At 41.5% G+C, this 12,988-nt stretch overlaps 1 long non-coding RNA gene across 2 annotated transcripts; it reads right to left on the bottom strand.

Moving 5' to 3' along the window:
• Positions 1–208: 208 nt before the first annotated feature.
• On the bottom strand, positions 209–12,117 carry LOC131088356 (uncharacterized). 2 transcript variants are annotated; one of them, XR_009115097.1, is made up of 4 exons: positions 5,734–12,117; positions 5,499–5,636; positions 2,485–2,657; positions 209–963 (listed from the first exon to the last, which is right to left on the bottom strand). It is a non-coding gene; the product is annotated as an uncharacterized LOC131088356 (long non-coding RNA). The 2 variants fall into 2 exon arrangements; XR_009115095.1 differs by having other exon boundaries at positions 5,499–12,115.
• Between the last annotated feature and the right edge of the window lie 871 nt (positions 12,118–12,988).

The raw sequence follows: 12,988 nt of genomic DNA on the forward strand, positions 1-12,988 counted from the left end.
ATTCCACATTGCTTCATTTCTTATTTTCCTTTATTCCATTTCCTATTTCGGTCTCCTCATTAATTTTTATGCACTTTTATTTTCATTTGTATACTTTTCATCACTTCAATATCCTAATATTTCAGCAGTCCAATTAGCTGCTTCCATATCTTAATCACACCGAGACTCCTTATTCAGCCATAAATATAATTTTATTACTGCTGTTTTAATGACTAAGTGTTATAATAACTATTCTATATAAAACAATTTCTCTTAAAACTTTCCCCATTTCCTTCACTTGTCTATAATTCATTTCATCTCTCATCATACTTTCCATTTTCCTCAGCAGATCCTACATCATCCCCAAATGTTTCCTGTATTGGAGGCTCATTACCTGGGGAGCTGGAAAACTTTCCCGCCTTCACCATAAACATAAGAGCAACCATTGGAACATTTCTCCACACTTAGGCTGTCCTGAGCCTGCTGAAGGAGCCCCAGCCTGAAGACAGAGAGCATCTCCACATTAAGGGAAATTGTGTTTTAATTAACATGCAAGCACAGCCCAGATGGGCACGATGAATATAATCCACAGCTCTGTTCTGAATATCAACATCATAAATAAAAAATGCTGTAGTTGTATATGAAACCATCACTTCTGAAGTGAAAACCGAGCACTGTTCTCAGCTTTATTTTCAGATAGACCATATACTTGCATGAAATAGTTAATATTTGTTATATTTATTAATTTAGTAACATTCCATCTTCTAAAATCCCCATGATTTCAGGCAGGTCATTAACTTCTGAGATGCTGATGCCTCTAACTATCCAATAAAGCACAATGAAAGTCTCCAAGTCAAACCATAAAAACTTCTTCCATTCTAATTGTCCCCATTCTGTGAACTGGAATATTTGTCTGTGCCACGAAGGTGCAGGGGAGAGCAAGGTCTGCAGGAAACACAGCCAGGAGTGTTCATCCGTGTCATCCTGGAGGTGGAAACAAAGAGATTTAGGTCATTTCAGAATCAAAATCACCATTATTTGTGTCAGCTTCTCCTCAACTGCTACACTGTGTAACTTGAATTTTTTTTTATGAGGGGAGAATTAAAAGCATTAAAGGAAGTACAAAGTGATGGAGTTTCAACAGTCTGCATCCAAGTAGCCACATTTATTTATTAAGCCCCATCCCACTGAACTCCTCCACAAACCATAGCAGCACCTTTTTGTAATTTTATTTAAAATTTATATTTAAATTTATATTTAAATTCATTCCCTTCCCAGTCCACTAGTCCTGTGAGGTGGCTGTGGTTGGTCAGGTCACACTTTTAGCAGTGTCACACTTTTATTCTCTGCAAGAGGTGGAGCCCAAACCCTTGTGGCTTCTGTACTGGGACAACCTCCTGTCTCTGCTTAGAAAACAAATCTTCTATCTGTGCAGACACTTTATATTTCATAATTAGTTCATCAATAGAGGACTATTTTTGTAGGGGATAGTATCTTTACACATCTTATTACCCAAAATGGAGACCTAAATCTGTTATTGTATAATACTATTATACAATAATATTAATAATAATATATTATTGTAACAATGTTAATACACTAGTTATTATTATTATTATTATTATTATTATTACTACCACTAATACTACTACTAATACTACTACTAATACTACTACTAATACTACTACTAATACTACTACTAATACTATTATGATTACTATTGCTATTAAGACAAGCCAGGTGGGCATTAGGCTTACTAATGCATTTTAGACCAAAGCATAACATCTTGATAAACCAGGTGGAATTGTATTAAATATCACTGTCAATTTCTATCAGCTGAACATGTGATTTGTGTTTTACAAACCCAAAATTCCGTTGCCATCCCCAAGGGATCCCAGAAAAATGCTCTTGTCAAGTGCATGTTTCCTACAATCAAATTCAGTAAATCCTATCCCAGATTTAATATTTAATTTGATAATGCAATAATCTATATCTGATAGCCTGTATAATCCATCAGCTCCAGGTCTGTAGCCATGGCACTGTTCCCTTTCAGTGGCACCGAAAGGAACTTTGCCCACTGCTGAGACAGTTTGATTCCATTTCACAGAAATACACAAACTCATGCTTGTTTACACCATGTTAATTGACGTTTCCAATCACTACTGATGTCTACTTTTAAAAATGCTCTTCTACTTTCCACTGAAGTGTACCATGAAACATTTCAACTTAGAAATTCATGGTGTGCAGGGTTTGCTGCCTATTGCAGCAAAATTTAGCAATAATACCAAGATATGATGTTTAAAAGTTACCCAAATCTGTTTCATTAATAATTTTTAAAACAGCTGTTGTTAGAAAGTGAGAAATGCATTATTTTACAGATTTTTTCTTCATTTTGGTGGTCCTCTCATCCATCAGAAAGCAGTCTCCTCCTCCAGCCTTATTAGAAAACTTTTCTGTCTTAACCAACTTATTATCAGCACAATAACATTTGTCTTGATTTGATACCTTCCATTTCTCTTGCATGTTTGGATAGGTCTTGTTTTTTAACAATACACAATCCATTTCCTTCTGACTATCATCACTCTTCCTGTATGCTCCAGAGACTTTTCTCATGTTTCAAATTCAAGTAGCTGGCAAGATGCTGTCAAAAACTGGATGTTTCAGTATTTTCACAAAACCTTTTGAGACATAAAGATATGATTTTTTCATGCTGTTTTGAAGTGTGAAGTATTACAAGTCAAAATTTAAAATTTCCTGAGTGAAATGTTTGTTCTGTTAATCAAAGTTTCCCTGGTTCAGTGTGGTGTCCTCAATTTCAGAGCGCAAAAGGCAGAGCAGAGGGCAGCTGAGAAGAGGAGAAGCCTCTACCAAAAGGTCATCAAAGCCATTCAATAGGAGAATAAATTAACATTTTACCGCAGGTCACATCCACATTCGACATGCCAGGGTAGGAGACCATGTCCAGAAAAATGTGAATGGCTGAAAGGCCTGAGTGCACCTCTGACAAAACCCCAAAAGAACAATTTCTGTGGAGATAACTAATATTTTGGAATATTTTTCCTTTTTTTCCTGGAAACTCTGCAAGTATTTACCCTTCAAGGAAATTTCAACAGATATTCTGACCACACTCAAACTTACTGATCACTGTTCCCCCACAATGAGTGTCTGTGCCTGCATTTCATTTCTATTTTGTGATTATAGCTGAGCAATAATTGGTTGTACTTCCCTCCACACAGAGTTAGAACAATTATAATTATTTTATTTTATAAATGGAATTGGAAGAGGCTGCTCACTGCTTGCAGAGCGCCTTTGTCTCCCTGCACATGTTCCTCAGAGGATAATAAGGTTCAGGAGCTGAAAGTGTGTTTGTATTCCTGGGTCAACAGGAGTACAATAGGAAACTGGAGGAAAGGAAGAGCATTAATCCTGATTTAGGGATGAAACACTGGCAGGGCTGAGATATTTACTGAGAAAGGCAAGGAGATGTTGGCAGCAGTGAAAACTGATGCAAGTTTGCTTCTCAACTTTCTGTAATTCCAAAGGCAATGAGCTTTACCTGCCCTTAAATCTGCCCCTGCACCAAACACCTCCTGCATTCAGGACAACACCAGCAATGACAGAAACCATAATTCTCACATTTTCTATCACTATTTTTGCCATGGATTTCCTAAAGAACATCCCTGACTCTGCTCTTGGGGCTCTGGGGGTGGGTGCCGGGCTCCAGACCTTCTCACCTTTCTGTCATTGCAAAGGCAGCGAGCTTCACCTGCCCCTGCACCAAACCCCAACACCTCCTGCATCCAGGACAACACCAGCAATGACAGAAACCATAATTCTCACATTTTCTATCATTATTTTTGCCATGGATTTCCTAAAGAACATCTCTGCTCTTGGGGCTCTGGGGGTGGGTGCCGGGCTCCAGACCTTCTCACCTTTCTGTAATTGCAAAGGCAGCGAGCTTCAGCTGCCCCTGCACCAAACCCCAACACCTCCTGCATTCAGGACAACACCAGCAATGACAGAAACCATAATTCTCATCTTCTCTATGATTTGTTTTTGCCCTGACTCTGCTCCTGGAGCTCTGGGTGCCGGGCTCCAACCTGCAGGGCTGGTTCCTCTCAGAAGGGAACACTTGTCACAAACAACGAGGACAGAAAACACTCCCAGCGCTGCTGCTCCAGCAGGATCTGATCTCGGGCTGCACAGAGTCATTTTCTCCACGAAATTGTCTTGCAGTGTTTACAAGATAACAGCCAATAACTGCTCGGTGCTGCTTAGGTGGAAAGAAAAGGGTTATAGAAATTTCAAGGCCAAGTCTAGGTAAATATGATCCTTGTATTTCCACTACAGACATCTAGACACTTCCAGCTGTTGAAATTATTGCTAAATATATTTACAGTCTTTGTACAATAAAAAGCTTTATTACTTTTACTACAGGCAGAAGAAAAAAGCTTTAAATCTTTAGTTCTGAAGCAATATCTCCTGTCTTAAAGGCAATGAAGCCTTTCAAGGGGAAAAAGCAGCAGACTTTAAAAAAGGTGGTTTATGATGTTGTATCTTTGTTGCGATTTTGGTTCATATATTTTTATTAAGTGTAACCTTTATATGTAAATGAAATGATTATCCAACACAAAGTATGTTTTCATAAAGTAAGAATAGGTTTTATGTCCTCAAAGATAAAGCAGCATAAAGCAGTCAGGCAGCTCAGCATGCACTTGATGGCTGTGAAATGAACTATTTGATTTCCTATTACAGCCTGCTCTGTGCCACAGCCCCAGCCCCACACCATCAGACAGCCAGCCCTTCGTCAGGGAGCCAGCAATATAAATCTGTGTTTCTAACAGGCAGAACCCCTCGTTTAGAAGGGCTTGGAAATACACCCTGCATTGTGAAACGCAGGGAGAGGGAAATGAGAGCCACGTCCTAAAAACCCAGGGAGAGATGAATGTCCCCAGCACAACGAGCAGGGCTCAGCCCCACGGTGCTGTTTATGTGTTTGAACTTTTGTCCTCTCCATTTCCAGCTGCACCAGGCACCTCTGGAGTGGGAAGGAACTTTCCAGCCCCTGCTCCCACCTGGGACACCTCACCTGTGTTCCATCACCCAGGACACCTCACCTGTGTTCCATCACCTGGGACACCTCACCTGTGTTCCACCATGCAGGACACCTCACCTGTGTTCCACCACCCAGGACACCTCACCTGTGTTCCACCACCCAGGACACCTCACCTGTGTTCCACCATGCAGGACACCTCACCTGTGTTCCATCACCCGGGACACCTCACCTGTGTTCCACCACCTGGGACACCTCACCTGTGTCCCACCACCCAGGACAGGGCTCTGCACCCTCCCACTGACCCCAAGGGAAATACAGGCAGTCAGATTTCACATTTCAGCTCTGTGTACTGCTCATATGCAGTGAGGGAAAGAGCCAAAGCCATCAGATCCATCAGCAGCATCACATTATTTTGAAGGAGGGAACAGGGGGGTTTTTAAGATGAATTTTTTCTAATACTCACCATAGCAGCACAGCAAGCTTGGGCTGAGCCTTCCCCACTTCAATTTGAGCTCAGGACAAAGGACAAAGGCCACCAAGGAATGCTGGATGTCCAACCTCCTCTGGACAAGAACCTCACCAGCGCTGGATTTGCTGAGAGCTAGATACAAAATTATGTGATCACAGATGTAACGTCGTGCATGTCTTTATTTTTCTATAAAACTCCTCTTTGGTTCAGAGGATAAAGTCAAACTCACCACGGGATCACCTGGAAAGCCAAAGGATGAGTCTCCTTTTAACAGGAGTGAGAGTGGCTAAAAGCCAAAGAATTCAGGGCACTCCAGTCCCAGATGGCAAATTAAACCCGTCACTGAGCAGCTTTTTGGGCAAGCAGCTGTCATAAAAATCTTTATTAATAAATTGATGAGTAAAACTGTTCTGCTCCTAAGCAAGGTTGTTTATTCCTGAACCAACAACTCCACAAAGAGTTTGCACAGATAGCTTTGCTGCTTGTTACATAAATCTGGATCTCCACAGTCCGTCCATTTATTAGCTCTGTATTTCCTTGTTCAGCAGGTGCACAGTGCTGAGCGCAATGACTCCTCATTAGATCCTGTAAATGCTGCAAGAACAAAAAAATAAAACTGCCACGCAGTTTAAAGACAACCCACTGGGTCACTCCCTGCACTTTTTCTGATTTTACATTTTTCTGGTCTTGGGCATTCCTTTAATCTATCATCACAAGAGAATCTGTCAATAGAGAGAGTTATGAAAATAAGATAGGATTGGAGAAAAAAAAAATATAGATTTTTTTACCTTGGGTGATTAAATTCTCGCTGACATTAACATATGACAACCTGTTGGAATGATTTGTAAGTCTTCACAGCTTTATAAATAGCTTTATCTCTCCATTCCACACGAGGAAAAAGAGAAATATTATTTATTGTACCTTCCTACCTCCACAGCACGGAACATTTCAAAGACTCATTTCAAGTTTTGTGGAAGTCTCTTGATATTAAAGGGCTGCAGATAGAAGATGATGAAGCCTCCTTTCCGCGTGCAGCCCCCCGTTGTTGCTCGGTGCTCTGGGAGAGCTGCCTCTCATCCTCACAGAGGAGCATTGCCATCCACTGGGGAGCAGCTGGAGAGCCAAAGCAAGGCACCGCCATCCCAGGGAATCCTGCTGAATCCCTCAGAAATGCTGGGCATGACAGGAAAAAGGCAATGTTTGCTTTACAGACGGGCTGAATATTTATAATATTTAGTTTACTTTTTTTTCTTCCTCTTAGAAAATGAAATATTTGGTTTTGTTCTCTTAGTGGAGCACAAGGCAAATTATATTAATTAGTCTATTTACATGATTTCCTAACTTGGAGCAGTGAAAGTTGCCTTTAGCTAGCAAGTAATTGAAATTACAATTGCTGAAGATATCACAAGTTTGGGGTTTTTTTTAAATTCTATCAAGCCCTATCAAGCTCTGATAGGACATTAATAGCTATTTCCCTTCCTTGCTGTTGTTTTTTGCCCCTACTAAGCCATTCCAGTGTACTCAACACCATAAAACTGAAATACATGACAAGAAACAGTAATCCTCCAATTTTATTCCCCAGATTCAGGTTTACTGGTACATCCCTCTGGGAACATAATGACAGAGCTTTGCTTTCATAAAGACACTGGAAATTGATTGCAGTCTGAAAGTTCTCATAAGATTTTTGGGGAAGCAACCAGTTCTGTTAGAAACAAAAGAGAGGCACGAAAAATACAGAAAAGCCAGCACAGCAGAAATAGATTTTAGTGCTGTAGGAAATTCTTGCCAACATGAATATTGTTCTTTTCTTTGCTTTTGGAAATCAGAGGGGAGAAAGAAGCTCATCAATTCAACATTTGATTTCTGAAATAGAGGGAAAACTCAGTCAAACACAACAGTTTCCACGGTAAGAGAACAGTGGAATATCTCTTATCAGGCAGATGCAATCTGGGCTTCTATCAGGCTGGGTTTTAATTAAGTAACAGGCATTACAGATGTTTAATAAAGCTGTGAATGACCTCTCTTCCTCCCAGTCCAGCAGTGTGACTCCAAGAACACAGACAAAGGATTGGGAGCACCTGGCAGAGCTTTGGAGGCAGAACATGAACCTGGTGCCAATGGAACTTTATTTATTTCCTCACTTCAGACTCGGCACACGAGGCCCTACCTTGACCCCCTGGTTTGCACTGACTGTAGATGAGGAGACAGCACAGAAGAATAGATAGCTGTGATGTTTGCATTTCAAAAGGGAGGCAGAGCTCATAATTTTTTTCAGAGTGGATTGGTTTTTTTTTCAACAAAATATTGTCTAGAAACATCCAAAAACAACATTCAGCAGGTGTCTATGAACAGTCTTTGAAACTCACCAGATCCTGGTGAATGCAGAGCTCCTGCTGCATGTTCAGGAGTTTTCTTTCTCTCAGATGCCTGGAAGTTGTTTAAAACTCAACATCGGGCTGAACTAGTTCAGAAAATCCATGAAACATGAGAAAATCTGAGCAAAACTCCAGTATACACTTTAAGGACTTTTGTTTGGTGAGCTGAAAATTCAGTTAACCTCTCAGGAGTTAGTGTGCCAAATTTGGAGATTAAAGTCAGTTACAGAGTGAAATGGGCGTTTTTATTTCTGCTTCGAGTGGAAGTTGCAGCATATTGCTGAAAATGAAGCTCTTTCCAAAGCCCCCATTCCAGTTTTAAGGAGAGAAATTATGGTTGAACGTTTGTGTGCCCGTTGCCCACCAATAATAACGTGAGGGGCTCAGAAGGAGGAGACAGAACAGGACCTGGATTTGGGGCAGGTCACCAAGCAAGAGGAGACGCAGAGTCAGACCTGTGAATGCACAGCAGCAAAACTAATTTTAGCCTCTCAAACCCACAGTAAATCCATACCTGTCCATTTAGGGACAATAAATCCCTCCCAAGGAGCAGAGCTTCATTCTCAGCAACAGACTATACAAATGGGAGTGCTCCACACAGACACTGGCAGTGGCTTTTTCCTGCTGCAGTAACACCAATGCTCCTTTTTCTCTCTGTGCTTTGCCTTGTCTGCTCTGTGTCTCTGTCACTGTGCTAAGGAAAAGCTCTGCAAAGCAAAGAGAGACTAAAAGGGAGTCTTAAAGGCAGCTGGCAACACAATCTTGAGCTGCAGAGCACTGCTGGGTGTGAGTGCAGACGCACAATTGAAGCTCCAGAAGGTCAATCCGTGGAGAGAGGACTCTTCACTCCAGGCACTTTGCGGCAGACACCAGGCATTTCTTACCATTCTGAGTTCATCAGCAATTTCTTTGTTTTTAAGGACTGCAGACGCTGATTAACACAAACCTCTGGATTTCCTCCAGCAGCCACGAGAGCATTAGCCCAGGAATATTTCTGTGGGACAGCATCGTCCCACCAGTGCAGCCTCACCAATGATAGAACGGTGCCCACCTTTCCACAAGTGTGGAAGCAGAAAATGCAGGATATTCCAAAGGCTGAGCAGAGGGAAATGAGGCCTGAGCTCCTTGTTTCCACCTTCAAACAGGATTGCACACTACTGCTTACCTCTAAATCAGGAATTCTTTTTAAAGATATTTTACATTATTGTATTTATATTCTTTCAGTTGGGAAATCAGAACTGAAACTGATAAGTCTTCACCCATCTGCATGTTTCACCCTCATTAAGTGAACTCTGCTGTATTCTCTGCATTAATCTTGCATAAATTAGAGTGTGAGCAGCTCTGACCTTTGTTTCCCTTATCCTTGGGAGGAAAATCAATGTTCTTTCTGCCTTCATGCACACATGCAAAGGAGTTCAGCACTGGGTATTCTGATGTAGTCACTCCACTAGGAGCTGAAAGACTTCAATCAAGAGACCATTAATTTTGATAAATAAAATTGAGTGAAGACATAAAGAAAAACCACATTCAATAAACAATTCAACATCCATTGTAGGATCCCCTAAACTCACAGAAGTCAGCAAAACACTCAGCATTTTTGTGAGGGTGACATTCCAGTTTGAAAATTTTTACCCTGAACAAGCTGAGTTAACAGCATGAAAAATTTAGAGAAATGTAGCAGGAAACTTTTTGGACTCATTTCAGTAAAAACCCCATTGACAAAGCAGAGGCAGAGCTGAGCCCCAGGTAAGGGAATAACCAAGAACTGTATTTGAATGACACTGGCAGAGAAAAGAGAAAGTGTTTCAGTGGGGGCAGCTGTGAAAAACCAGAGTTTAGTAGGAGGGAAAAATACCTGAAACCCTCCCAATTTTAGTGAAGAGTCTGCAGAAACTTGCAGGCACCACATTTCCCTGTGCCCCAAACCACATCTGGAAAACAAACACAGCCCTTCACAACCACGGGAAGGAATAGGTGGTGAATAAATGGTTCCAGCTTTAGGCAGGCAGAAGAATAAGGGATGAACAAGCCAAAAGAGGGGGAAAAAACCCAAATTCTGACTAGAAGTCTTAAGTATAACAATTTATAGCATGAGCAGGCAATAAAACATAGAGGGAAGGGATATATTAAATAAGGAGAGAAAGTTTATTTTGACTGGCATGTTCCTCTGCTGTAAGAAATAAATCTGGTTTTGTGAGGGCTAATCCTGCCAGACTGTATTTTTTACCTGTACTGCCAGTCTGATGTTCCTTCCCTGATATAATTAAAGAGGTGCCACAGGACCTGCTTGCTTCCATACTGGGAATAAGGAATAACTGCTGATACAAGCTAACAGCTGGAAGCATGTAAAATAAACATAAGCTAAGCTGCTGAAATCACGGATCCTTTTCAAGAAAAATATCTGTCTGCCAATCACAATTTAAACTCACACACCACAGAGCCCTAAAATAGCACTTAAGAGGAATAATCAGGGCTCTGTGTTATTTTGGGAAGGTAATGGATTAGAAAGATGCATTGTTTTAAATCACTCATCAGCTGAAGGAGTGGCAAATCTTTAATAATGCCAAGATTGGTTTTGTAAGTGAATAAACCAGCAAAAAGCTGGCTGGGTGCTAGTAATCTTCAAAGCTTGATTGCTTTTTCTGATAGCTTTAGAAAATTAGTGGATGAAAGCATGTGTAATATATCTGGTCTGAGTAAAACACTTGATGTAGTGTCTTACAAAATCTCTGCTCGCAAAATTAATTCAAATTGGCTTGGACATGGAGGACTGTCACTTGGATTTAAAAATGGCTGGCTGAGTGCAAATAAAGGGTAATGAAAAATGGCAATGCATCAAGCGGGTGGGAGGTGTCTGGTGCAGCTCTGCAGGGATCACTGTTTGGTCCTGTTTATTTAACATCTTCATTAACAGCCTGCAAGGGGGAGTGAAACAGCATGTTAATTAAAGTGACACACAATAATAAATCAGGAATTGCTCCTAATGCCAGCACTAATACTTCACAAAGGCTCAGAGCACTGCCAGGGTTTCTGGAGAGGTGGAACGTGGCCACGCAGAGACCCAGCTAAGATGCTCTAATTGCACTCCACCTCTTAAAGAGAGTAGTCCAAAACACACACTGAGTGGGGATCAGAGCCTGCTGGCAGCCAGGGACTCGGAGCATGATTGCCCAGCGTGCACAAACTGCAGAAACGGGTAACTGCACAAACTCAGGTAACTGGAAACTTCCATGGGCAGATGCGACTTCCCTGTTCCCCCGACACCTGCAGTGCATCACACAGATTAAACCAGTTCAGTTCACTCAGCTGATGGAAAACCAGTGCTTGGGGGGAGTTGTAACATCAGTTTCCAGTTGTTTCTATTTCACATTTTGCATTAGTGCTAAATATAATGTAATAGAGGAAAGAGAGGGACAGTTGGAACTGATGGCACGACTGCATCTTTTTGTATCAGTTAAATTGGACCAGTTATAACATAAACCACCTCTTTATAGTTTCATAAGATAATATTCAACATTTTAAAGTAGTGTTTCCACAATGGCGGGACACTAGCCTATTGATACAACATACTAGATTTCCTTTAATTATAAATAATTTTTAAAAACTTCATATAGGTAAACACGAAGTTGTTCACTGAACACTGGTAAAAACTGATCAAAGACTACATAAGTCACAGAAAAGACTTCCCAGAATAGGCTGGGATGTTGGTACTCAGTCAGAGACACCTATTTCTGTTTTATAAACATACATAATATAAACCTGGATCTTAACTAGGAGTGTTGTTATCTCCCTGCTTTGAATGATTTATAGCAGCTTATCTGGGCTGGCCCTGGGGCTGCTGCACAGCGCTGAATCATAAATGCAGACTCATTTTGGAAGGACAGTTTGATGCCACTTCCTAAAAGGTAAGGAAAAGGAAGGGAACTTTTCAGGCCTCCTTTACCACTCCGAGTTTAAATTGCTCTGGGAACTTGTGAAGTCCCCAGAAAACACAGGAGCAGTTTAGAGCTGTGAGACTCTCCCAGCCATAAAGAGACCTCTGCATCAGCAGAGAGGGACTGTGAAACAAGGAAGGGAAGGAGGGGAAGATCTGCAGTGCAACACCAAGTGCTCTGTGCCCTCAGCCTGTAGGTGCAGCAGAGAGAGCCCTGCAGGCAGGGATGGATGGATGGATGGATGGATGGATGGATGGATGGATGGATGGATGGATGGATGGATGGATGGATGGATGGATGGATGGATGGATGGGAACCAAGCTCACCTGTGCCTCCAGCTCTGCTGCACAAGGCAGCTCTGGGAAGCTCCTTGGATCTGGGAAACTCCTTGGATCCATCAGGCTTCTCCTTTAGAACCAGCACAAACAAAGCTTGGGGACAGCCAGAGCTCCTGCACTGCTTTGGTGCCACGTTCTTTGGGTAACTTCTGTTCCTGAGTCTCAGGTTTCTTTGCTTGAGATGACTTTTGAGGTATTAGAAATTCTCTTTTTTTCCTCAGCACTACAACTGAAGAAGAAGTCAAGATTCATCAGTTCTGCTTCTCAAGGTTGTTTATTTTCTCTTATTTATCACATTCTTTCTCAGACCTGCTGAGGTCTGTCCAGCAGGTTGGATTGTGGCACAGTCCCTGCCCTCGGGGTGGTGTTGGCTTTTTATACTAAGAACTGTGTGTACTTTATTGACAATAATTCTCCAACACCTATCACCTACATTAAACAGTCTGTCTCTACTCTAAACCAATCCAGAAGTGTCACCATCACAGCAGAAAATGAAGGACAAGAAGAAGGACAGGACATGCCCAAATTCCTCCATCTTGCCTCTTGAACCCCCATTCTAAAGCCCCAAAAATTCTACTTTTTCACCCTGTGACAAATCCACTACCATTCTACTCAAACCCTTGCGGCTTGTAAGTCCTCACACAAGGTTGGTAATTTTTTTCTATGGGCTAAAATGGAGAGGGTAAAGCCTGAGCAGGCTGCACTCAGTGGCTGCACAGAATCCCAAATCCACGGGTCAATATGTAATAAATATAAAATGTATATAAATATAGTGCAATATAAAGCCATTCAGTCCACGGGAACTCTCCTGGCAGCTCTTATGCACCATCCCCAAA

This window comes from Melospiza georgiana, chromosome 12 (genome assembly GCF_028018845.1).
Source record: "Melospiza georgiana isolate bMelGeo1 chromosome 12, bMelGeo1.pri, whole genome shotgun sequence".
Taxonomy (NCBI): Eukaryota; Metazoa; Chordata; class Aves; order Passeriformes; family Passerellidae; genus Melospiza; species Melospiza georgiana.